Raw genomic sequence first — 27297 nt, forward strand, 5'->3', positions numbered from 1 at the left:
TACCGGGGAGGCCCAGGGACTGTTGGACGGTTCAATGACACCGAGGTCCAACATTCCCTGGAGCTCCCAGTGCATACTTTCCCTGACGGCCTCTGGGACCATGTAGGCAGCCTGTCGCAGGGTGGTTTGCCCTGGGTTCTCCACCCGGTGGATGGCTGTGGTGGTAAACCCAGGGACAGTAGAGAACATGTCACTTCTCTGTTCTAGGAATCGCCGGACCTGCCTTTTCTGTCCGGGCTCTAACCTGTTGCCTAGGGATATGTCATCCACCCCCTGGGGTGCGTCAGTAGGTCCAGGCATCTCCAGCATTGGAAGACTTTCAGAGTCCTCCACTGTCGGTGCACAGATAGCGGCCACATCTCTGGGTCTTTCTATGTATGCCTTCAACATGTTCACATGAAAGGTCCGACGGATCCTTTCATCTGAACACTTCGCTACCAGGTATGTGGTGTTGTTCAGTTGTTCCACAACCCAGTAGGGTCCTTGTCAAGAGGCCTGTAGCTTGTCTGTTTCTAAAGGCTTCAGGGCAAGGACATTCTGTCCCACTATCAGGGTTCGGGTATGGGCATTGCAATCGTACCATCGCTTCTGTTTGTGCTGAGAGGCCTGAAGGTTCTCACGGACCTGGGCTGCCAGGTCCTGCAGCCGGTCCCTGAGCTGGAGTACGTACCCCACGACAGGGTGCTCTTCTCCCCCTGTGGCTCCCTCCCAGTGGGCTCGTACCAAATCTAGCAGGCCCCTAACCTTTCGACCATACAGTAGTTCAAAGGGGGAAAAACCTGTGGATTCTTGAGGCACCTCTCGATATGCAAAGATGAGATGCGGCAGCAATTTTTCCCAGTCCCTGTGAGGGGCCGAGAACGTCCGAAGCAGTTGCTTTAGGGTCCCGTTAAACCTCTCACACAGCCCATTCATCTGGAGATGGTAAGGGGTGCTGTGCAGGGGTTTAATCCCGCACAACTTCCAGAGTTGTTGAGTGATTTCCGCAGTAAACTGTGTTCCCTGATCGGAAACTACTTCCAGAGGGAAGCATACCCTGGTGAATATCTGGAGCATCGCATCTGCTATGGTCTCCGCCTGGATATTGGCCAAGGGATTGCCTCTGGGTATTGGGTGGCATAGTCTACCATCGTAAGGATGTATTTCTTCCCTGAGGGGCTGGGCCAAGCTAATGGCCCCATGATGTCTACTGCTACTCAGCTAAAGGGTTCGTCAATAATGGGCAGGGGATGGAGGGGGGCTTTCGTATGATCTCCCATCTTTCCTACCTTCTGGCAAACCTCACAGGATTTACAGTATTCCTTAATATCGGCTGTAATGCCTGGCCAGAAGAAGGTTTGAGTCAAGCGGTGGTGGGTCCTTTGTTTTCCTAAGTGGCCAGCTAAAGGAATGTCATGCCCTATTTTCAGCAGGTTGGACCAAAACTTCTTCGTTACGACCAGCTGGCATTTGGGCACTGTTCCTTTTCTCCTCTTGGAGATCTGGTACAGGAGCTCACCCTCCCACTGCAACCATTCATCTCTGGGGCCCTGGGCATCAGCACCTACTCAGTCTTAGCAAGGGGCTAGGGTCGGGTTGCTCAAGTTCTCTTTGGTGAAGTCGGAAGGGGTTGCCCAGGAGGGGGTGTCGGCAAGTTCGGGTTTAGTGGGGACGGTCAGTCGGGGTAAGGTAGGAATCGGGGCCATAGGTCTTACCTGGGTCCCTGAAGTTGGTGAGGTGGCTTGGCATCTGGCCTGCTGGCGGGTAGTCACAGGGCAGGTGTCCAGAGATGTATTCCCCAAAAAGGCTGAGACAAGGTGGCCAATGTAGTTTCCCAACAGGACCTCGGCAGGGATGTTTTGCATAACCCCCACTTCTACATTGCAGGCGTTGGTTTTCCAGTCCAAATGGATCCAGGCTGTAGGAACCCTCAGAACAGCACCTCCCACTACCCCTACAGCGAGGATCAGTCCAGTGCAGCCAGAGGACGGAACAAAGTGAGGCTGAATCAAAGAGATGGTGGCTCCCATATCTCTCATTCCTTGAGCCGCCTGCCCGTTGACCCAGACATCTTGCTGATGTTGGTGTCAGTTGTCTTGGCCCACTGAGCTGATGTGTTGCAAGACACCCACTTCTTCTTCTGTCCACTCAGCATAGGGTTCAGAGCTCGTTGTATGTGCACAATGGGCAGCGGCCTGGTAGGTACGGGCTTGAGGAGTCCCCCACAGAGTTGGTGCAGGGTTCCTTGGCGGCGGGGCTGGGGGGTTTCTTTGTCTTGTTGGGCAGTTCCGTACCACATGGCTGGGGTGTCCACACCCATAACACCCCTGGGAATTGTTGCCTCCAGCTGGGTACACAGGGGGCGGTCTGGTCTGGGGCTGCCTAAAAACTGTTGGTGGTCACGCTGGGGCTGGAGCAGAGCAGGTTGCTGGCCGGAGGTCTGTGGCCTCCTGGCGCCGGGCATCCACATACTGTTCGGCCAGGGAGGCAGCTTGGTCAGCTGTTCTGGGTCCCTTGCCCTTTAACAAACACACAGATCTATGGTGCTCACCAGCTCCATGATATCCACGGCACCGTGTCTTCGGTGTGTTCACACGTCCGTCGTAGCCTGTTCCTGAATGAGGGTGCAAACAGACAGCGTCCTCGTTAGAACGCCAGAAAAGGTCAAAGGTAACAAAAAGTATCCTTATATCCTTAGCAACTCCTCTTCATAAGAAAACAAAGTCTCCAATGTAAAATAGAAAAATGTTTATTTGTAGCAAGTGCAACATAAAACCAAAATGTGAGCACACAGCTCACACAATCAGGAATGAATACCCAGTAGTGCAGAGAACAGCAGACATGTTTCGTGTGGGGCCTCCACACTTGTTCACTGCTATAGACTGCACATACTGGACTCACCTTTTAAAGGAACATACTTCAATTTTAATTCAACACACATGTTAAGTTTAACACCTTCCTGACTATGCTGATTAGTTTTGTACATGCAATTACATCTAAGAAAATAGGATAATCTAAATAATGACATAGAAATAATCAAAAAAGGTAAACAAGTAAAGCCTAATATACAGCTACACAAAGCAATGTTAAATTAGTGCTAGGAGTGAAGAAACATATATATATATTTGAAATGCAAGGATATACACATTAGATAAAAAAAGTTAACATCCGCCTCCATATTTATTCCAAGAGGGTGTCTGGTGCGCAAAGTAAATATCCACTGTGCTTCCTTATAACACAATTTATACTCCCTATCTCCTCCCCTCTTATGTCTAGGGATATGGTCTATTGCCTGAAAGGATGCCAGTGAAGAATCTGCTGCATGCATATTTTAGAAATGCTTAGCTACTGGTGTGAAGACATCGGGATTGTCAATATCTCTAATGTGTTCAAGGGCTCTATCTCTGAGCATCCTCTTAGTTTTCCCTACATATTGAATCTGGCACCCCCTACAGGTTTACCCAGTCCCTTATCTCTGCTGGGGTGCGGTTGTAGAACTGCTCCGGGAGGAGGAGTTGAACAGCTCCATCTAGGGTGATGATGTGGCACCCAGTAACCCAGGAGTTCAAGGACCGAGCTAAGTGGTGGGCAAACTCGGTATACGGCTGCTCCTCTTGTCTTTGTAGCCCCTGGAATCTTAGCCGGTGAGCCTCCAGTGTGAGTCCATACCGGGCAAGGATACGCCCCTTCACCCGGTCATAGTTGTCTTGGTCCTCGGAAGGGACAGTGTGGAAATCCTCCAAGGCCCTACCGGACAGTTTCCCAATGAGAATAGTAACCCTGTTGGCATCAGTGACCCCATGCATCTGGCATTGGGTCTCGAACAACTGTAGATAGCGGTCGATATCCTCACTCTCATCATCCTGGAATGTTCAGAAAGCCCTGTGAGGTAGTTTCTTGGGCCGTGAAGGGGAGTCAAGGGGATCCGGCATGACTCCCCCATAGACTTCTGAAGCTCCAACATATGTACCTTGGTGGCGTCAGTCACTATCCGAGTAATGATCTTCTAGGGGGGGTTAGGTCCATAGAGAGCCAGTTGCCACTGTACCTGCCACTGCATGTCTGTAACGACTCCTAAATATTGGGTATAGAAATCACTACTACTAAGGCAGTTCGTGTTATAACCAGTAGTTTAAGCAATAACTGAGAGAATAGTGGTGTATGTGACACAGTTTCAACAGCAACTAACAGTTACAGTTGTTGATACTGTGTCTTATTATGTCCTGACATGTGTGATCATGACTTAGGGTTAGAAATCAGATGTTAGTATGCCAGGCAGAGGAACCAACAAACAGTAATTTCATATATTGTAAATAATCTGGGAACAGTAATAGCAATTAGTAAACAGATGCAACCGTAGTCTGCAGATACTGAGGTTGTAGAGGTAACTTTCACATATAACAGTTCATAGAAAGCACTTTTGCAGAGCAGAAGAGTATAACCCCTTTAACTGATATACAACCTGTCACCAACAGCGTGGGGTCTCAGAGAGGGAGAGAGGAGCGTCTGCAATGGAGCATGGGAGCGGTTGTGAGGAGCGTCTGCAGCGGAGGCTGAGTGCGGCAGTGTTCAGTGTACCTGGCGGACGTAGCTGATGATGTCACCGCACAGGCAGTTTGCAAGCTTCAGTCCCCAGAGAAGTGGTGCCGGATCGGCTGACAAAAGGTTTGCGGCTGCTTTATATTACACAATCCAAGGAAGTGTGGCTGGGTGTGTAGAGGGAATCCGGAGATCCGTTAAAGAGAACAACTGGTAGGATATTAGGTATAGCTGACTTAGCTGGGCAGAAAAGCCTGTAGGTTCACTAGGAAGTTAACCAAATGAATCAAGCAATGTGCTGGAGGAGCAGCGGCACTTCCAGGGTGTCATTTGAAAGCTCTCAATCCCCAGATGCCACAGTCCAAAAAGCCTGATTCATTATTGGGGACCGGAGATACAGCCTATTGAAGTTATGGGGGTAGGGGTGTCCAAAACCCCTGGTTCCCAAAGCAGCTCCCCTCCGGTAACTCCCCCACCTCCTATCCTCCCTAGGGGCTACTAATCGCCAAAAGAGCAGAGCTCTGGGGCACATGGTTGCTGGAGTGACCAGGGGTAAAGTTAGCGGGTGTCCTGCTGTCCTGTGGCCGACCGGGAGTTCCAGGAGTCCGGACAGCCTGAGAGGGGTTAGGCGGGTGTCCGTGGTAAGGCAGCCGACCGGGAGTTCCAGGGGCCCGGCCAGCCTAGGAGGGTTTTCCTGGTCATACACCAGCTTTTCACAAGACAAGCAAACCAAAGATTCCAGGGATTGTGGTTGCTCTGAGGAGCCCAAAACCACTGAGAAACAACAGGGGTGAGGTTATAGGGGGTAGGGGTTTAACCCTTGCAGCCTGGTATCCGTGACAGTGCTGTTCTCAAACAAGGTGAATCACATGATTTTTTTTAAATAAAAAAAAAACCTGTGACTTTCATGCACTTGTCTGGCGCGGCACACACACTGTGCAGCATCTAGAAGTCACATTAACAGTTTCACCTTTTCTGCAGCTATCTCTCACTACCAATTACTTCAGAGACTGGAGGAAATATGCAGTGGCTCTATACGGAAGAAGGTAGCTAGTGAGGAGAGGCAGCTTTGTAGCTTTTATTTATCGGTTCTGTTCCAATCAGCATGTTTTCTTCTTACTCTATGAGCTCATAACTCTGAAGCAAAACAAATAAAATTGTTGCTTTAATTTAGAATGCAAGCTCTGCTGGTCAGGAAAGCCCTTTATTATTTAGCAGACTCGTATTTCTTGCTGAGAGCAGGAATTTGTGTGACTGAGGTGATTTATACTATAATCTGCTTCTGCCTTCTGATAACTTGCTAGGAATATGGTCACGTAACTGTTATTTAAAGTCGTCCTGCACTGATTGTGACCTGTGGTGTCTAACAGAGTGTATTCCATGCCTCTTATGGCGTTTCTGATCTATTCTATTGTTAATTAGGCTGGAGGTAAGGTTAGAGGTTGCATTTCACTAATCAATCAAACACTGCAGATTTTGTTAGTGTGTCAGGCAAAAGTTTACTCTAATGCAGAAAACGAAGCATTAGTTTAATAGACTGTAGGAAAGAGATAGAATAGTAAAAAACGGGCTGGGCTTTGTAAACTCTCCTGTGCTTCAGGAGGAGGGGGTTGAGCATCAGCTGTCTTTTCTAGGGAAGTTCCTCAAATTACTGAACCAGTTTCTTTCAAGACACTTTGGGGCATTCCTTTCTGCCTGCACATTATTACCTACTACTGTAGTAAAAGTGCCTTTGTTCATTAACCCCTACACTGCAGGGGTAAAGTAGGGTCTATATATCAGTAATATGTTGTCTAAAATTAATTATTAAAAGTTCTTACTGCATTGTCAGGATATGCTTTGCAATTACCTTCCAGTAGCAGAAGGGTTAATTAGCATATCTATCCTGTGATTACATTCCAAAATGTGTTATATGTATTTAATATTCCAGATCTGGAGAGGAAAGAGTTAATCAGACTGTCTCACACCAAAAAATTATTTATGTGTCTGGGAAAAAGAATATGGAATATTTTATTCTCTTGGAAGTGAGTCTTTTTTGTTATGTCTTCTTGTGCAAATAAAGATATGACTCATATAGTATACGCGGGAGCATAGGAGGAAGGGCATTTGACCAGGGGGAGGAGATAGGCTCCTGGGAGGGTTCTGAGTAGTGGTTACGGTGGGGGGGGTAGATAAGGGCAGGAGCGTGAGCTTGGCGCCATTCCTGAAAAGAAAAGTTAGTGGTACAGTGAGTGCCTTGAGTATCAGTTTTATCTCCTGCGCCATGGAGATCCTGGGGAAACTCACAGAGGCTGCTGGTGATCGTGGATCGGCCTGGCTGCAGGAGCAGCTTTCTGGATTCCTTGGGGACAAAGGAGGAAGCGCAAAGGAGCCTCCTTCAGCGCTGAGGTCTCATCCCGCGCGGCACTCCCGGCCGCCTGAGCGACTTTTTCCTGAGCCGAGTCAGGGAGGTATGCGCAGGAGAAGAAGTCTGAGCGGGGACTCTAGAAGACTGTCACGGCGCACTTCCATGCCATCTGGTGTGTCACAGGAGGTGCTCCCTGTAGGAGGGACGTCAGCGGATCATCAATTGTTGGTTGTCATGGACATCCATGGGGCGTCAACGGATGCTTCAGGTGAGGACTTGCTGGACCGGTCGCATGGCCCAGGTGAGCCTGAGGTAGTGGTCGGTTCTGGTGAGGAGGGTGCTGTTCGAGCGGTAGAAGCCACAATCTTTTCTAGGCAGGTGTCCTCCTTGGGCAGGGTTTCAGATAGGGATAGCGGCAGCTTGGTGGTTGGGCAGCTTTTAACTGTGGTCAGGGAGAGGTTAGCGGTGATGAACCCTGCAGTGTCTACTGTGGTTAGTATGGGTTTTCAATATGTGGGGGCGCAATTGAAGCCTTGATAGCTTATTTGTTGATGAACCTTTAGCAGGCCCCAGCATGACGCATCAGGTTGCAAGGTGGGACCCTGGATTAGGGAGCTCACATGGGAAATCTTCTCATGCCCCCATGCATAGGGCAAGAAAAAGGGGAGCTCTTACTAGAGGGCCTAGGGGGAGCGGTGCTCCCAGTGTTTGCGTAGACCCTGTAGTTATTGAATCTTTCCCCAGTTCATCGGATGGGGAAGATGTTATCCCCCCTTCCTCCAATTATGGGGTTTCAGGTAGTGGTGTAAGGCCTCTTTCTGCTTGGATTGTACGGCCTCCTTCTGGGGGGTCAGTCTGTTGGTGGTGGTAGGGGGTTAATGAGCCTTTCTGCAGCTGATGGGGTGTTGGATGTTGGTAATAACCATGTTCTCTCAACTTCAGGTGTTGCTTTGGGCTCTAGGAGCTAAGCTGTGGATCCGTTGGAGGTTGGGGGACCTGCAGACGACGGGGAGGAGGATTCCTTCCACCTGGATGAATCATGGACTGAGTCTATTCGATTGGACCCTGATGACGTCTCGGCGCTGGGCGAGTCAGTGACGTCTGCGGTAAGGTCAGGTGGTACCGCTCCAGTTAGCTGGAAAAAACTAAGGGTGGGATATTATCAAGGGTTCAGGCTAAGCCAGGGAGAAGGGTAGGTGTTTCAGTGAAAGTGTCCTTTTCATGCAGGAGACAGAGGGATGGAGGATGGAAGTCTCCGTAGAGGCAGGGGTGGTTTTAAGAACAGAGAGGGGAGGGGAGAAACCAACCACCTCTAGCAGGGGAGGGCCTAGTGCTAAGTGTCACAGGGATATTAGCGGTGACGTTAGGGCGTTTGATAGCTGCGGCTCAGCGTACATATGGGGTATAGCGTGGTGGACGTATTTTCATCAGCGTCTCGCGGTTAAGCCTGACATGAAGTGGGATGACCGTGATATGGGTCTAACGCTTAAAGGGACACTGAACTCACATTTTTTCTTTCGTGATTCAGATAGAGCATGCAATTTTAAGCAACTTTCTAATTTACTCCTATTATCAATTTTTCTTCGTTCTCTTGCTATCTTTATTTGAAAAAGAAGGCATCTAAGCTTTTTTATTGATTCAGAACTCTGGACAGCACTTTTTTATTGGTGGATGAATTTATCCACCAATCAGCAAGAACAACCCAGGTTGTTCACCAAAAATGGGCCGGCATCTAAATTTACATTCTTGCAATTCAAATAAAGATACCAAGAGAATGAAGACAATTTGATAATAGGAGTAAATTAGAAAGTTGCTTAAAATTTCATGCTCTAGGGGGGCGGAGCCGACTACCTGCATGGACGGTCGCATGTGAAAAGAGCTCAGTGAGAAAGATCCATTGTGGGCAGCTGAAGGCATGTAATCAGGCCACAACTAAGTCCCAAACTACAGCAACCTCCTCATAAGCACTCCTGCTGCGGCTTGGAGGACCGAATTGTGCACAGAAGCAAGGGGTAAATACAAAGCAGAGCCTTGTTGTGCTGCGTGTTAGGGCCTCGCACAATAACGGAAGATGCATAAATAAGACCCGGCACTTACGGATGACTCACAGGAGTAGGTGAGATCCAGGGGGCAAAAGCGCAAAGAGCTTTTTGAGTGTATACGACATTAAGCCCCTGGGTACATCCGACAAGACCCCTCACTGGCACCACGCTCACTAGGCCGCAGCAGCATCCATACTAACGGCGCGAAAAGCGCAATAACACACGGAGGCACTGTTTTCTTTTCAGTTTGGGAAGAAAGGGGTCCCTTTGCATATCCCTCTAAATTAAACATAAGATTCTGTCTGAACTTTTAGAAACAGAAGGGGAGAATAGCAGCGACAAGCCCTTAAAATAAAACTAAGACTAAGAGCATCAAACATCAGAAATTAACCCTCCAGTGGCAAAGTCTGTAATACAAAAATCAGACACAAAACTCACAGAAACTTTATTCAAGTATAAATAACAAGCAGCAAATTAAACTTTTTCAACTGCCCTTATTGCCTGTCTCAAAAATCTTGTACACATAAATAAGAGCTGACATCCAGTTCACAAAACAGAATGGCAACAAAAAAGCAAAATAAAACAGACAGAGCTACAAAAGTTAACACTGCCACTGCTGCAAAACTAAATACATACTTCAGAGCCCTAAGCACCTCACAACATTCTGAATCTGAAATGGAGTCAGAGGAGATGCAAAATATACCAAGCACACCAACTCCTAACACAGACAAGAACGCTCCATTAACTAGGGCAGATTTAGAATCCTTACCCACAAAAGAGGACTTTAATACCTTGTTGCAGAAAGTTGTGAAAATTGTGAAAGATGGGCTGGCAGAGGTTAAAAAAGACGTGGCTGATATGGGAGAGAGAATAGAACACATGGAGGAGCAGGCGAATGACATCAACAAAACAGTAGACGGTCACTCCAGATGTTTATCAATTCAAGACATTCAGATCCAGCAGCTAAAGAGCAATCTGGAGGATTTAGACAATAGAGGAAGGAGACAGAACCTGAGAATCAGGGGAGTCCCAGAGAGTGTCACAACAGATCTCATCTCTCAATACCTGCAGAATCTCTTCCATTACTTAACAAAAGACACAGCAGCTCCACCATATCAGATAGACAGAGCTCACAGGGCACTCAGGCCCAAGCCAAAAGAATCTGAGCCTCCACAAGACATCATCCTCAAGTTCCACAGATATCAGGATAAAGGTTTGAAAGGCTTCACCTATTACATTTGAAGGACAATCTCTACAGATATATGCAGACCTGAGTCCGATGACACTAAATAACAGAAAAGAGGCAAGATTCCTTACAGAACACCTTCGCGACAACAACAGTCTCATCTTTGTCCCTGGCCGAGAGGTGAGGGACAACACCATTAGGGCCTTAAAGCTAATTGAGTATGCTAAAATTAATAAATTAAAATCAATCCTGCTAACGTCGGATGCCGAAAAGGCTTTTGACCACCTCAATTGGTCCTTTCTTTTTGCTACACTACAAAGATTTGGCTTTGGAGCCACAATGTTAAAAAGAATACAAACACTATACAACAACCCGACGGCCAAAATTAAATTGAATGGCGTACTGTCAGACGCTTTCCAAATAGGAAACGGAACAAGGCAGGGATGCCCCCTTTCCCTGCTTTTGTTTGTGTTGGGAATAGAAACCCTAGCCGCGCATATCAGACAAAATGAAAATATAAAACGTATACCTATGGGGTGCAACGACTATAAAGTCTCACTATACGCTGATGATGTGTTGCTTTCCCTCTCATCCCCACACACCTCATTACCAGCCGTCACTGAAGAGTTTAAGGAATTCGTCAGACTCTCCTACTTCTCGATAAACCACCTAAAATCTGAGGTAATGAACATTAATCTCCCCAAAGATGAACTTTGCATCTCTCATGGAGAGTAGCCCATACCAACTCCAAACAAAAGCAATAAAATATCTGGGTATCAAGCTCACTCCAAATAATAAACTACTCTTTAACCTTAACTATATGGCACTCCATAACACCACTCAAGCAGAATTAAACACTTGGTCGCTTAAACCAATTTCTTGGTGGGGCAGAATACAAACTTTAAAGATGACTACATTACCGAAAATATTATATATAATGCAGGCCATCCCTATTCACTTGCCGAACAGCTTCTTACGGAAACTACAAACTTTATTAAACAAGTATGTCTGGGGAAGGATAAAACCAAGGGTTAATCAAAACACACTATATAGACCCAACAGGGAGGGGGGATTTGGCCTCCCATGTTTAGAAACATATTATAGAGCAATTAGCATTCAAAGGATATTAGACTGGCACAGAAACACATCAACAAAAGCATGGACAACTATAGATTCCCACATCTTGAAGACTCCACAAGTAGGGGCTCTATGCTGGATCCCAAAATCACACAGACCGGAAGCAACAAGCTCCTTTAGTATATACACCTCTGTGTTTACAGTATGGGATGGGATCTTGCGCACCCAACCACGTATTTCCACCCTTAAATCACCTCTTACGCCAGTTTCCCCGAACGCTGAGTTTTTGTGGGGCATGGAGTATGGAGACACACATGGGATGCCTAGGGAGATAGGGTTCACGGAACCAATACACAAACTCTTAAATGGCCATAAAGTGAAAGGGAGAAACGAACTAGAGGGTGTACTGAATGGGGCATTCACACACTGGCTAAAATACAAACAGTTACTACATTTAGTGGATACATCCAAATGCATTGCAGATTGGACAAGACCCCTGACAAGGTTTGAAATAATGTGTTCCTCTCCAGGTCCACTCCGACACACGCTAACAGCAGCAAAATCTATTCTGACAGCAGACAGTAACACTAAACAACCGACGTACGCATACAAATGGCAACAGGAACTAAATGCTGACATGAGTGATGAAGAGTGGAATAGCATATATACTCTAGCTAAAAAATCCTCCTCGTCTACAAAGTTATTAGAGCTTAACTACAAAGTCTTATCAAGGTGGTACTTAACACCATCACGCTTAAAAAGTATTTACCCAAACTCTTCAGATCTATGCTGGAGGGGATGTAAGCAAAGAGGATCTATGCTTCACATGTGGTGGAGTTGTCCTAACTTAAGGCCATATTGGATGGAGATCGAGCGCTTCCTACAACATTTACTAGGCCCAACATTCACATTGTCTCCTAAAATGGTCCTCTTGAACGCACTCCCTGGGGACATTTGTAAACTTAGACAGAGAGTATTACAGTTTGCCTTAAATTCAGCTAAATCATTGTTAGCTAAAAATTGGAAACTCCCTGTACCCCCCACCCCAACTGAATGGTTAAATCACGTAGAGGACACCCTTAGACTGGAGGAATATGGATATTATAAATCCTAGAAACTGAAAGTTTTTCTAGACATCAAGATGCATTGGGAAGTAACCAAATCTAAATACTTGACCACATATAATGCACAACCAAACGCCAGCCCTGGCTCGTGACATGACACTATGCGTATACATATATGTACGCATTTATATATTTATGTGTGTGCTTATTTATGTGTTGGATCTTTAGCAAACTTTAGCTACCTATAGGAGAATTTGCACCTGTAGTGTGTTTGGGGAGACGGGATAGCACATAATATGTTCATGACAGAGAAAGCTGACTCTTGTGAAGTTATACGTTAAATTGTTGTTTTTTGTTTGTTTTTTTTCTCCTTTGTTTCTGGTTTCAGAAGTGATTGTAAGAATGTATACATGTAATGTCTGATGATGGAAAAACACAATAAAACTTTTGAAATTTAAAATAAAAAATGTCATGCTCTATCTGAATCATGAAAGAAATTTTTTGAGTTCAGTGTCCCTTTAAGGTTATGACTCCTTTAAGGGCGACACAGCCATTTCGAGCAACGGCCAAAGGGCCGCCAGCAACGAGTTTACTGGCAGCGGGCAGAAAAGGGTTCTGCTTTGCATTTAATGAGGGTCAGTGCAAGTGGGGTTCCTCCTGCAAGTTTAGGCATGAGTGCTCCGGCTGTGGGGGTTCACATGCCTTTGTAAAGTGCTTCAAAAAAGGAAGAGCAGCTGGTAAGCCTGATATGCCTAAGGAAGGAGGCGTCCCCAATCAGGGCGGGAAGGATGGAGCGTTGGTTAGGTGGCTACACCAGTGAGAGAGGTTGTAGGGAGAGGGCCGCCGTGCTGTTGCATGTTTTTTCTTTTGGTTTTGTTATTTCTTCTGTGGGGGGGGTCTGAGGTTTTTGCTGGAAATTTGAAGCCTGCTAGAGAGTGGCCCCAGGTTGTTAGGGAGAAACTTTGGAAGGAAGTTGTTTTGGGGCGTATGGCTGATCCTTTTCCTGGTCTGCCTTTTCCTGGCTTGAGGATTTCTCCGCTGGGTTTTGTGCCTAAGCTTGAACCTGGGAAGTTTAGACTTATTCACCATCTGTCTTTCCCAAAAGGTTCTTCTGTTAACGATGGGATTTCTCCAGATTTGGCATCAGTGAGAAATGCGTCGGATGCCCCTGGTAGTAAGGGATTTGGGGCTATTCTGGGTAATGAGTGGTGTGCGTCTGAATGGCTCTCTGAGTGAGATTGATGGATTCGGTGAAGAATTTGTTTTCTTTCATGTTATTAGCAAGAGTCCATGAGCTAGTGACGTATGGGATATACATTCCTACCAGGAGGGGCAAAGTTTTCCAAACCTCAAAATGCCTATAAATAAACCCCTCACCACACCCACAAATCAGTTTTACAAACTTTGCCTCCCATGGAGGTGGTGAAGTAAGTTTGTGCTAGATTCTACGTTGATATGCGCTTCGCAGCAGGCTGGAGCCCGGTTTTCCTCTCAGCGTGCAGTGAATGTCAGAGGGATATGAAGAGAGTATTGCCTATTTGAATTCAATGGTCTCCTTCTACGGGATCTATTTCATAGGTTCTCTGTTATCGGTCATAGAGATTCATCTCTTACCTCCCTTTTCAGATCGACGATATACTCTTAGGTACCATTACCTCTACTGATTCTCGTTTCAGTACTGGTTTGGCTTTCTACTACATGTAGATGAGTGTCCTGAGGTAAGTAAGCCTTATATTTTGTGACACTCTAAGCTATGGTTGGGCACTTTTATATAAAGTTCTAAATATATGTGTTTAAACATTTATTGGCCTTGATTCAGGATGTTCAATATTCCTTATTTCAGACAGTCAGTTTCATTATTTGGGATAATGCATATGAATTAAAACATTTTTTCTTACCTTAAAAATTGACTTTTTTCCCTGTGGGCTGTTAGGCTCGCGGGGGCTGAAAATGCTTCATTTTATTGCGTCATTCTTGGCGCAGACTTTTTTGGCGCAAAAATTTTCTATGTCATTTCCGGCGTCATACTTGTCGCCGGAAGTTGTTCGTGTTTGCGTCATTTTTTTGACGTTTTGCGCCAAAAATGTCGGCGTTACCGGATGTGGTCATTCTTGGCGCCAAAAGCATTTGGGCGCCAATAATGTGGGCGGCTTTTTTGGCGCCAAAAAATGTGGGCGTCATTTATGTCTCCACCTTTTTTCTCACATTATTTAAGTCTCATTTAAATTTTTACCTAAAGTTGTGAACTCTAACAACATTAGTAGAGAAATTGTGGTTCCTTCATTGTGTCCTAATCCTAAGAATTCTAAGGAAAGATCGTTGCATTCTTTGGATGTAGTTAGAGCTTTGAAATATTATGTTGAAGCTACTAAAGATTTCCGAAAGACTTCTAGTCTATTTGTTATCTTTTCCGGTTCCAGGAAAGGTCAGAAGGCCTCTGCCATTTCTTTGGCATCTTGGTTAAAATCTTTGATTCATCATGCTTATGTCGAGTCGGGTAAAACTCCGCCTCAAAGGATTACAGCTCATTCTACTAGGTCAGTTTCTACTTCCTGGGCGTTTAGGAATGAAGCTTCGGTTGATCAGATTTGCAAAGCAGCCACTTGGTCTTCTTTGCATACTTTTACTAAATTCTACCATTTTGATGTGTTTTCTTCTTCTGAAGCAGTTTTTGGTAGAAAAGTACTTCAGGCAGCTGTTTCAGTTTGATTCTTCTGCTTATAATTTCAGTTTTTTTCATTATAAGATTTAAACTTTATTTTGGGGTGTGGATTATTTTTTCAGCGCAAGAGTCTCTAGTGACTCTTGCGTGGAAGTTCCACATCTTGGGTATTTATTATCCCATACGTCACTAGCTCATGGACTCTTGCTAATTACATGAAAGAAAACATAATTTATGTAGGAACTTACCTGATAAATTCATTTCTTTCATATTAGCAAGAGTCCATGAGGCCCACCCTTTTTGTGGTGGTTATGATTTTTTTTGTATAAAGCACAATTATTCCAATTCCTTATTTTTTATGCTTTCGCACTTTTTTCTTATCACCCCACTTCTTGGCTATTCGTTAAACTGATTTGTGGGTGTGGTGAGGGTTGTATTTATAGGCATTTTGAGGTTTGGTTTGGACTCTTGCTAATATGAAAGAAATGAATTTATCAGGTAAGTTCCTACATAAATTATGTTTTTTTCTGGAGTTGTTTCCCATTTTGGTGGCCCTGTTTGTATGGGACTATGTGATTAGGGACAAGTCTATCCTCTTTTCAACAGATAATATGGGTGTGGTGGCCGACATTAACAGCTTGCATTCCTCTTCACCAACGGTGATTAGGTTGTTGAGAGTTTTGGTGCTGCAGTGTATGCGGTTGAATGATTTGGTGTGTGCTACACATATACCGGGGGTGCAAAACTCAATTGCTGACGCTCTTTCTCGTTTGCTATGGCAGCGCTTTCGAGAGCTGGTGCCTCAGGCAGATGTAGAGGGGAAGGATTTCCCATAATTTCTGTGGGACCTTACAACTGGAGACTTGCCAATTTGGTAAGAGCATCCTTGGCTCCTAGTACGTGGTCGGCTTACTCAAAGTTGTGGGCTGATTGGGAGGAGCTGTTGAAGTGTCAAAGAGTTCTGTTGGAGTGGATTTGGAGATGGAAGTTGGAGAGACTTTCAATTTCTGCTGTGGATAAGAGGTTGTCGGCCCTTGCGTTCCGTTTCCGGTGCTGCAGGTGACTGACATTACAAATTTGTTTTGCATATGGCAGATGGTAAAAGGGCTAAAAAGAGGGAGCTGCCTTGTTGACCTTCATTTGCCGATTTCTTTTGCATTATTGGTCAGGCTCTGTGAAGCTCTGTTGAATGATGTATGCTCCTCGGGCTACGAGGTGGTACTGTTTCAAGCAACTTTTATGTTGGCCTTTTTTATGGCTTTTCGGATATCTGAGTTAATTAGTGCCAATCAATGGGTTCATGGTGGTTTGGGTGCTGCAGATGTGGTGGTGACGAACCTGCAAGTGTCCATCCTGTTGCGTAGGTCCAAGACGGATCAGTTAGGTAAAGGTAAATTGGTGGTTTTGTTTCCCACGGGGGTCAGCACTTGTCCTTGCTTGTTTATGCAGCATTTTCTTACAGTACGGCCAATGGTGGGAGGATCACTGTTGGTGCATGTTGTCAGTATATGGCTGGGTTATAACACAATATATTTAATAATTATCCTTTAAACTAAACCCCAATAAAATATGCATATACCAAAAACCATAAAATTAATATAAATTCCTAAATTCTTTATTATTAGTTGTTTGCAAAAACCTGGTGTTAGCAGGCAATATTGCAGCGTTAAGCTTCTTTGAGCTCCATACCGCACCCAAATACCAGCACTGCGGTGAGCTGCTTTTACGTGCTCGTGCACGATTTCCCCATAGATATCAATGGGGACAGCCGGCTAAAAAAAAGCCTAACACCTGCAATAATGGAGCGTAAAGCTACATTGATTCCTATGGGGAAAGAAAAACCCAGAGTCTAAACACCCCTAATCTGCCGCCCCCGACATCGCCGCCACCTACATTACACTTATTAACCCCTAATCTGCCGCCCCCAATGTCGAAGCTACCTACCTACACTTATTAACCCCTAATCTGCACCCCCGACATCATCGCCACTTACATTATACTTATTAACCCCTAATCTGCCGCCTCCAATGTCGTCGCTACCTACCTACACTTATTAACGCCTAATCTGCTGCCCCCGTCATCGTCGCCACCTACATTATACTTATTAACCTGAGACGTTGGGGGCAGCAGATTAAACACCTGCAATAATGGAGCGTAAAGCTCTGTAACACAGCTACATTGATTCCTATGGGGAAAGAAAAACCCAGAGTCTAAACACCCCTAATCTGCCGCCCCCGACATCGCCGCCACCAACATTACACTTATTAACCCCTAATCTGCTGCCCCCAATGTTGTAGCTACCTATCTACACTTATTAACCCCTAATCTGCACCCCAGACATCACCGCCACCTACATTATACTTATTAACCCCTAATCTGCCACCTCCAATGTCGTCGCTACCTACCTACACTTATTAACGCCTAATCTGCTGCCCCCGTCATCGCCACCACCTACATTATACTTATTATCCTTTAATCTGCTGTCCCCCAACGTCGCCGCCACTATACTAAAGTTATTAACCCCTAAAACTAACCCTAAGTCTAACCCTAACACCCACTAACTTTAACATAATTAAAATAAATCTAAATAAAAATTACAATTAATTCCTAAATAATTCCTATTTAAAACTAAATACTTACCTATAAAATAAAACCTAAGCTAGATACAATATAACTAATAGTTACATTGTAGCTATCTTAGGTGTTATTTTTATTTTACAGGTAAGTTTGTATTTATTTTAACTAGGTAGACTAGTTAGTAAATAGTTATTAACTATTTACTAGCTACCTAGTTAAAATAAATACAAATTTACCTGTAAAATAAGACCTAACCTGTCTTACACTAACACCTAACAATACACTACAATTAAATAAATTACATTAATTAAATACAATTAACTAAATTAGAAAAAAAAATACACACTAAATTACACAAAATAAAAAAGAAATGATCAAATATTTAAACTAATTACACCTAATCTAATAGCCCTATCAAAATACCACCCCCCCAAAAAAAAAATAATATAAAAAACCCTAGCCTAAACCAAACTGCCAATTTGGGGGGTTGGTTGTGTGGGTGGTGGGTTTTACTGTTGGGGGGGTTGTTTGTATTTTTTTTTACAGGTAAAAGAGCTGATTTCTTTGGGGTAATGCCCCGCAAAAGGCCCTTTTAAGGGACATTGTCCGTTTAGTTTAGGCTAGGATTTTTTTATTTTGGGGGCTTTTTTGTTTTGATAGGGCTATTAGATTAGGTGTAATTAGTTTAAATATTTGATCATTTCTTTGTTATTTAGTGTAATTTAGTGTTTATTTTTTTTTGTAATTTAGTTAATTGTATTTAATTAATGTAATTTATTTAATTGTAGTGTAATGTTAGGTGTTAGTGTAAGACAGGTTAGGTTTTATTTTACAGGTAAATTTGTATTTATTTTAACTAGGTAGTTAGTAAATAGTTAATAACTATTTACTAACTATTCTACCTAGTTAAAATAAATACAAACTTACCTGTGAAATAAAAATAAACCCTAAGCTAGATACAATGTAACTATTAGTTATATTGTAGCTAGCTTAGGGTTTATTTTACAGGTAAGTATTTAGTTTTAAATAGGTATTATTTAGTTAATGATAGTAATTTTTATTTAGATTTATTTTAATTATATTAAAGTTAGGGGTGTTATGGTTACGTTATGGTTAGGGTTAGACTTATGGTTAGGTTTAGGGGTAAATAAATTTAGTATAGTGGCGGCGGTGATGTTGGGGGTAGCAGATTAGGGGTTAATAATATTTAACTAGTGTTTGCGATGCGGGAGTAAAGTGGTTTAGGGGTTAATATGTTTATTATAGTGGCGTTGAAGTCTGGAGCGGCAGATTGGGGTTAATAATTTTATTTTAGTATTTGAGATGCAGGAGGGCCTCAGTTTAGGGGTTAATAGGTAGTTTATGGGTGTTAGTGTACTTTGTAGCAGTTTAGTTATGGGTTTTATGTTACGGCTTTGTAACATAAAAGCCATAACTACTGACTTTAAGTTTACGGTATGGATCTTGACGGTATATGCTGTACCGTTCACTTTTTGGTCTCCCAGGCAAACTCCTAATACCGGCGCCATTGAAAAAGGACTTTTGGAAAGCTGCGGTAGTTAAGTTGCGTGACAGCCAAAAAAGTGTGCGGTACAGCTGTACCTGCAAGACTCGTATTACCAGCAGTAGTAAAAAAGCATATGAGGCTTTTTCACTCATAACGTAAAACTCATAATCTAGCTGTATATAAATACGCACTAAGGAAAAGCAGTGCGCGCATCATGCTGCTAAAATTTACACAGCCTGATGCGCGTCTGCTTGATAAGGGAGGAACAACAATGGAAGGTCACGTGAAGACCCGTGAGGTCAGCAAGAGTGGGCCGCAACGGCCTAGCACATCAGAAGATGCCTGCTGACGATGTCGGGTGGAGGAGAGCCGCAGATAGAAAAAGCAGCGGAGAGGCAGGTAGGAAGGTAAGGAACGGAACCCCAGACTAAATAGTGCAGCAGTAGCGCTACCGTCTCACACAATATACCACCAACAAAAATTTGGCTAATAAGAAAATATAACAGAAAATAACAGTTTATTACTAGTTGGATAATTCAAGGAATTAAGGCACTGATATATAAGGTCTTAGACTATATAAAGCAGTATGTAAGCTGACAATACATAACGGTTCTAAAATATAACATATATTGAAAACAATTTCCTAGGATTATAAAAAAGTATATAGATAAGGTATAATTGATAGAATTATTACAGTAAAACTTAAAATTGAAAATAAATATAAAGTTCAAATGCAAATTAAGATTACATCACCTGCTGACTGGAAGGCAGCAAAGAAAAGAGGACGCTATTTCCTGTTGCTGTGGGATTATGTTATCTGCTCGTTGCTGATTGGTTGTTTTTTGTTTCTATGTTATTGTTCTTTGCTGCTGTTTGGAAGTCAGTAAAGATTTATGCATAAAATATGAAGCCTCCTGTCTTGCCATAAAATTTCAAATGTACCTTGGTGTCCTTCACTAAGTTCTGTACTTTGGAAAATGTCCGCCACTCTGTGCCTATCCCTGAATGGGAGGGCCTGGGTGTGTGAGGTATTTTCCTTTTGCTCCCATTTCTTTCATTAATTCCATTCCGTACATTCTCCTTCTATACCTTTTTTGTTTCATATTTTAATATATATATATAATCTGCACCATAATAAATAGGCGGAGCTAAATTATGCTAATTATGTAGGTTTGGCAAAGTGGGCAGAACTTTAGGGCAGGGGGAGTGATAAAAATGTTCATGCGGACAAGTGATAGCCGCAATGTGTCCCTGGAATTTTTTTCAAATGTTGGCAACTATGGCATGTGTGTGTGTAAATGTGTATATGTGTGTATAAATGTGTATAAGTTTGTGTAAATGTGTATATGTGTGTACAACTGTGCATGTGTGTGTGTAAATGTGTATATAAATGTGTATGTGCATGTGTGTGTAAAACTGTGCATGTGTGTGTGTATGTGTGTATAAATGTGTATATAAATGTGTATGTGTGTGTGTACAACTGTGCATGTGTGTGTGTAAATGTGTATATAAATGTGTATGTGTGTGTGTATAACTGTGCATGTGTGTGTGTGTAAATGTGTATATAAATGTGTATGTGTGTGTGTAAATGTGTATATAAATGTGTATGTGCGTGTGTGTGTAAAACTGTGCATGTGTGTGTGTGTATGTGTGTATAAATGTGTATAAGTTTGTGTAAATGTGTATATGTGTGTAAAACTGTGCATGTGTGTGTGTGTATGTGTGTATAAATGTGTATAAGTTTGTGTAAATGTGTATATGTGTGTAAATGTGTATATAAATGTGTATGTGTGTGTGTATAACTGTGCATGTGTGTGTGTGTAAATGTGTATATAAATGTGTATGTGTGTGTGTGTAAAACTGTGCATGTGTGTGTGTGTATGTGTGTATAAATGTGTATAAGTTTGTGTAAATGTGTATATGTGTGTAAATGTGTATATAAATGTGTATGTGTGTGTGTATAACTGTGCATGTGTGTGTGTGTAAATGTGTATATAAATGTGTATGTGTGTGTGTGTAAAACTGTGCATGTGTGTGTATGTGTGTATAAATGTGTATAAGTTTGTGTAAATGTGTATATGTGTGTATAACTGTGCATGTGTGTGTGTAAATGTGTATATAAATGTGTATGTGTGTGTGTATGTGTGTATAAATGTGTATAAGTTTGTGTAAATGTGTATATGTCTGTATAACTGTGCATGTGTGTGTGTAAATGTGTATATAAATGTGCATGTGTGTGTGTATGTGTGTATAAATGTGTATAAGTTTGTGTAAATGTGTATATGTGTGTATAAATGTGTATAAGTTTGTGTAAATGTGTATATGTGTGTACAACTGTGCATGTGTGTGTGTAAATGTGTATATAAATGTGTATGTGCGTGTGTGTGTAAAACTGTGCATGTGTGTGTGTATGTGTGTATAAATGTGTATAAGTTTGTGTAAATGTGTATATGTGTGTATAAATGTGTATAAGTTTGTGTAAATGTGTATATGTGTGTACAACTGTGCATGTGTGTGTGTAAATGTGTATATAAATGTGTATGTGCGTGTGTGTGTAAAACTGTGCATGTGTGTGTGTATGTGTGTATAAATGTGTATATAAATGTGTATGTGTGTGTGTACAACTGTGCATGTGTGTGTGTAAATGTGTATATAAATGTGTATGTGCGTGTGTGTGTAAAACTGTGCATGTGTGTGTGTATGTGTGTATAAATGTGTATATAAATGTGTATGTGTGTGTGTATAACTGTGCATGTGTGTGTGTGTAAATGTGTATATAAATGTGTATGTGTGTGTGTGTAAAACTGTGCATGTGTGTGTGTATATGTGTGTATAAATGTGTATAAGTTTGTGTAAATGTGTATATGTGTGTAAATGTGTATATAAATGTGTATGTGTGTGTGTATAACTGTGCATGTGTGTGTGTATATGTGTGTATGTGTGTATAAATGTGTATATAAATGTGTATGTGTGTGTGTACAACTGTGCATGTGTGTGTGTAAATGTGTATATAAATGTGTATGTGCGTGTGTGTGTAAAACTGTGCATGTGTGTGTGTATGTGTGTATAAATGTGTATAAGTTTGTGTAAATGTGTATATGTGTGTAAATGTGTATATAAATGTGTATGTGTGTGTGTGTGTATAACTGTGCATGTGTGTGTGTGTAAATGTGTATATAAATGTGTATGTGTGTGTGTGTAAAACTGTGCATGTGTGTGTGTGTATGTGTGTATAAATGTGTATAAGTTTGTGTAAATGTGTATATGTGTGTAAATGTGTATATAAATGTGTATGTGTGTGTGTATAACTGTGCATGTGTGTGTGTGTAAATGTGTATATAAATGTGTATGTGTGTGTGTGTAAAACTGTGCATGTGTGTGTATGTGTGTATAAATGTGTATAAGTTTGTGTAAATGTGTATATGTGTGTACAACTGTGCATGTGTGTGTGTAAATGTGTATATAAATGTGTATGTGTGTGTGTGTAAAACTGTGCATGTGTGTGTGTATATGTGTGTATAAATGTGTATAAGTTTGTGTAAATGTGTATATGTGTGTACAACTGTGCATGTGTGTGTGTAAATGTGTATATAAATGTGTATGTGCGTGTGTGTGTAAAACTGTGCATGTGTGTGTGTGTGTATGTGTGTATAAATGTGTATAAGTTTGTGTAAATGTGTGTATGTGTGTAAATGTGTATATAAATGTGTATGTGTGTGTGTATAACTGTGCATGTGTGTGTGTGTAAATGTGTATATAAATGTGTATGTGTGTGTGTGTAAAACTGTGCATGTGTGTGTATGTGTGTATAAATGTGTATAAGTTTGTGTAAATGTGTATATGTGTGTAAATGTGTATATAAATGTGTATGTGTGTGTGTATAACTGTGCATGTGTGTGTGTAAATGTGTATGTATGTGTGTGTGTACAACTGTGCATGTGTAAATGTGTATATGTGTGTATAACTGTGCATGTGTGTGTGTGTGTGTGTGTAAATGTGTATATGTGTGTATAACTGTGCATGTGTGTGTGCGTAAATGTCTATGTGTATAACTGTGCATGTGTGTGTGTATAAATGTGTGTGTGTGTATGTGTGTATACATTTGTATGTGTGTATAACTGTGTATAAGTGTGTGTTTGTATAACTGTGCATGTCTGTAAATATGTGTGCATGAAGGTGTTTAAAGGGACAGTAAACACCAATTTTCATATAACTGCATGTAATAGGCACTACCATACCCCCAACAGTCCCGATTTTTGTGGGATAGTCCTGATTTTAGGGGTCTGTCGCCCTGTCCTGGGTTGCTAGCCATCTGTCCCGATTTGCGCCATACATTAAAAAATGCCCATACTCAGAAGCAGCTGGCTTTGCTCTCACAGGGTTAGATACCTGTTAGATTCCCTGTGGAAAAGGATTGGTGTGTGGGTTAAGCAGGAGTAAGAAGGCTGTATACACTCTGACCACGGGTAATGGTGACCTCTCTAACCTACCTCTGGTAATGATGATATCTAACCCCTGGTGATAATACTTGCATGCCTTCAGTTTTATACAATGAGCAGTGCTAATATCAGGGTAATGAACAGTGGCAGCCGCAGACTGTCAGCTAATGTGCTTGCCAACCCCAGGACCCCATACAATGAATTACAGATACCCCTACATGATGTATTGTGTGTGTCTATCTGTATCCATAACTGTGTGTGTATCTGTATGTATAAGTTTATGCTATGTAGTGTGTGTGTGTCTGCATGTAAAAATGTAAGCCATGTAGTGTGTGTATGTGTATCTGCATGTATAAGTGTATGCTATGTAGTGTGTGTGTGTCTGCATGTAAAAATGTAAGCCATGTAGTGTGTGTATGTGTATCTGCATGTATAAGTGTATGCTATGTAGTGTGTGTGTGTCTGCATGTATAAGTGTATACTATGTAGTGTGTGTGTATCTGCATGTGTAAGTGTATGCTATGTAGTGTATGTGTATCTGCATGTATAAGTGTATACTATGTAGTGTGTGTGTATCTGCATGTGTAAGTGTATGCTATGTAGTGTATGTGTATCTGCATGTGTAAGTGTATGCTATGTAGTGTGTCTGCATGTATAAGTGTATACTATGTAGTGTCTGTGTATCTGCATGTATAAGTGTATGCTATGTAGTGTGTGTGTGTATCTGCATGTGTAAGTGTATGCTATGTAGTGTGTGTGTATCTGCATGTGTATGCTATGTAGTGTGTGTGTATCTGCCTGTATAAGTGTATACTATGTAGTGTGTGTTTATCTGCACGTATAAGTGTATGCTATGTAGTGTGTGTATCTGCATGTGTAAGTGTATGCTATGTAGTGTGTGTGTGTGTATCTGCATGTATAAGTGTATACTATGTAGTGTGTGTGTGTATCTGCATGTATAAGTGTATGCTATGTAGTGTGTGTGTATCTGCATGTATAAGTGTATACTATGTAGTGTCTGTGTATCTGCATGTATATGTGTATGCTATGTAGTGTGTGTGTATCTGCATGTATAAGTGTATGCTATGTAGTGTGTGTGTGTATCTGCATGTATAAGTGTATGCTATGTAGTGTGTGTGTATCTGCATGTGTAAGTGTATGCTATGTAGTGTGTGTGTGTATCTGCATGTGTATGCTATGTAGTGTGTGTGTATCTGCCTGTATAAGTGTATACTATGTAGTGTGTGTTTATCTGCATGTATAAGTGTATGCTATGTAGTGTGTGTATCTGCATGTGTAAGTGTATGCTATGTAGTGTGTGTGTATCAGCATGTGTAAGTGTATGCTATGTAGTGTGTGTGTATCTGCATGTATAAGTGTATGCTATGTAATGTGTGTGTATCTGCATGTATAAGTGTATGCTATGTAGTGTGTGTGTATCTGCATGTGTAAGTGTATGCTATGTAGTGTGCTACTGTGCATTTTTGCTGGCTTTAAAGGCCAGAATCTAGAATATTAATGGGAAATGCAGAGAGCAGTTTTAAAGAATTTATTATTAAATGTCCAATTAAGATAAAAATATTTAGCAATGTCTTTGCAAAGGCTAATTAAATACATAGCTCACATAGCCATACCAGTGGTTTGAGCTTGTGTTTGATTTGCTACCTAAGTGTATTAAAATATATGACTGTATTTAGAATTTTATTTATATTACTATAATCTTATGATTTTTTAAGCCCTGCCCACCACATTTCCCTCTTTTGAATTTTGAAATGTTGGGAGGAATGCACTACTATAAAGAATAAGATGTACAGATACTGATATAAAAATCCAGTGTAAAACCTTTTAAAAACTTACTTAGAAGCTCTCAGTTTAGCTCTGTTGAAACGGTAGATACTCCCTCCTCCCCACCTCCTTTGCATATGAAAAGACCCTTTACACAAACAGGAGCAAGCTGGAGTAGGTATCTGACGGTATTCTCTAAAACTTTAGGGCTTGGTTAGGAGTCTGAAAATCAGAGCAATGTTATTTAAAAATAAGCAAAACTATACATTTAAAAAAAAACTTTATGGGCTATATAAATAGATCATCTACAAAACATTAAGGTCTAAACCCCCTATTCCGTCCTCCAAACTGTCATAGCTTATCTAAATAAATAAGACAACACACACCATTGTTGGGAGAAAAAGGACCGGTCACGGTCCACGTTTATTAAATAAACGCTTTAACTAGTGCCTAAGCGTTACTCTAATTACGCTTAGGCACTTAATCAACCTATCATCAAAACTTGGCAACAAGTTCGTAATAAATCATCGTTGGCGGCATCTCTCCCTATCCTAGCCCCTACTAGCAGATGGTCAAGGCCCCTTCCGATACCTGCAGCGTGCCACCCGGCTGACACGCCCAATGGCACTCAGAGAGAGTTGTGATGTTGAGAGATCTTCGGCCCACATTCGCGAGGGAGGGGACCCCCAGACCGGCGCCTGGCGGGCAGAACCCCTCCCTTATTTCTGGACCGTCACTCTTCTCTCTTTGTGCCCGCTCCCCAGGGCATTGACTACCCGCCTGCTGAGGCATATCCAACCAACCCGGTAAGGCGACCCCTGTCAACAGAATCGTACAACCCAACAGCCAGGGGTGGATGGCTATATTAAAGACTCGGTCTTACTGCAGGCTAGCTCAATTTAACCTACCCCTGCCGAGTCGGCTTACCCTACTTAGCCGCTTCTCTGCCGCCAATCTCTTCTTCCATGGGACGGTGTGGGCGGAAAAAACCTTCTCCTTGAAGTCTGGAAACCGAAAGAGGCTGGAATCACTTCTGCAGGACCCTATAAAGGTAAGAACAGACACCGCCTCCCCAAATGCAACATTGTAACAAACATGGCTTTAGCATTTCTCCAGACTTCAAGTTGGTAATCCCTTAATGTTGTTACTGGCCCACTAGAGGGCCCTCCACTATCATAATGCAAAGAAAAAAATAGTGTATAATCTCCCTTTAACTCTTTTCTCTCCCAGGGTTAGATACATTTGTCCAGAAGCAGCATCTCTCTCCCAGGGTTAGATACATTTGCCCAGAATCAGACGGCTTTTTTCTCCCAGGGTTAGATACATTTTCCCAGAAGCAGCCGTCATTTCTCTCTCAGGGTTAGTTAAATTTGCCCAGAAGCAGCCTGCATTTCTCTCCCAGGGCAGGGTTAAATACATTAGCCCAAATGCAGTCTGCTTTTCTCTCCCAGGGTTAGATACAATTGCCCAGAAGCAGTCTGCTTTTCTCTCCCAGGGTTAGATACATTTGCCCAGAAGCAGTCTGCTTTTCTCTCCCAGGGTTAGATACATTTGCCCAGAAGCAGTCTGCTTTTCTCTCCCATGGTTCGTAACATTTGCCCAGAAGCATTCTGCTTTTCTCTCCCAGGGTTAGATACATTTGCCCAGAAGCAGTCTGCTTTTCTCTCCCAGGGTTAGATATATTTGCCCAGAAGCTGTCTGCTTTTCTCTCCCAGGGTTAGATATATTTGCCCAGAAGCTGTCTGCTTTTCTCTCCCAGGGTTATCTAGATTTGCCCAGAAGCTGTCTGCTTTTCTCTCCCAGGGTTAGATACATTTGCCCAGAAGCAGTCTGCTTTTCTCTCTTAGGGTTAGATACATTTGCCCAGAAGCAGTCTGCTTTTCTCTCCCAGGGTTAATTATATACATTTTGTATATTCTGCCACTTTACAGAGTTAGTTACATTTGTCCAGCATCAGCTGTCCCTGGGTTAGTTACATTTGTCCAGCAGCAGCTGTCTCTGGGTTAGTTACATTTGTCCAGCAGCAGATGTCCCTGGGTTAGTTATATTTGTCCAGCAGCAGCTGTCCCTGGGTTAGTTACATTTGTCCCATT

The 27297-nt window shown here is 42.5% G+C and overlaps 1 protein-coding gene across 2 annotated transcripts in view; it reads left to right on the forward strand.

Moving 5' to 3' along the window:
* LOC128659706 (gastrula zinc finger protein XlCGF8.2DB-like) overlaps positions 1-27297 on the forward strand; it is a 103084-nt gene that overhangs the window by 18608 nt on the left and 57179 nt on the right. Inside the window, exon 1 of one of the 2 annotated variants that reach the window (XM_053713275.1) lies at positions 27223-27297. This exon is cut by the window's right edge and continues 90 nt beyond it. The exons of the other annotated variant lie outside the window; for it this stretch is intronic. The gene's annotated coding sequence lies outside the window, so the exon portion shown is untranslated. Of the gene's footprint in view, positions 1-27222 lie in introns of those variants that run through there. 2 annotated transcript variants of the gene reach the window in all.

This window comes from Bombina bombina, chromosome 5, assembly GCF_027579735.1.
Source record: "Bombina bombina isolate aBomBom1 chromosome 5, aBomBom1.pri, whole genome shotgun sequence".
Taxonomy (NCBI): domain Eukaryota; kingdom Metazoa; phylum Chordata; class Amphibia; order Anura; family Bombinatoridae; genus Bombina; species Bombina bombina.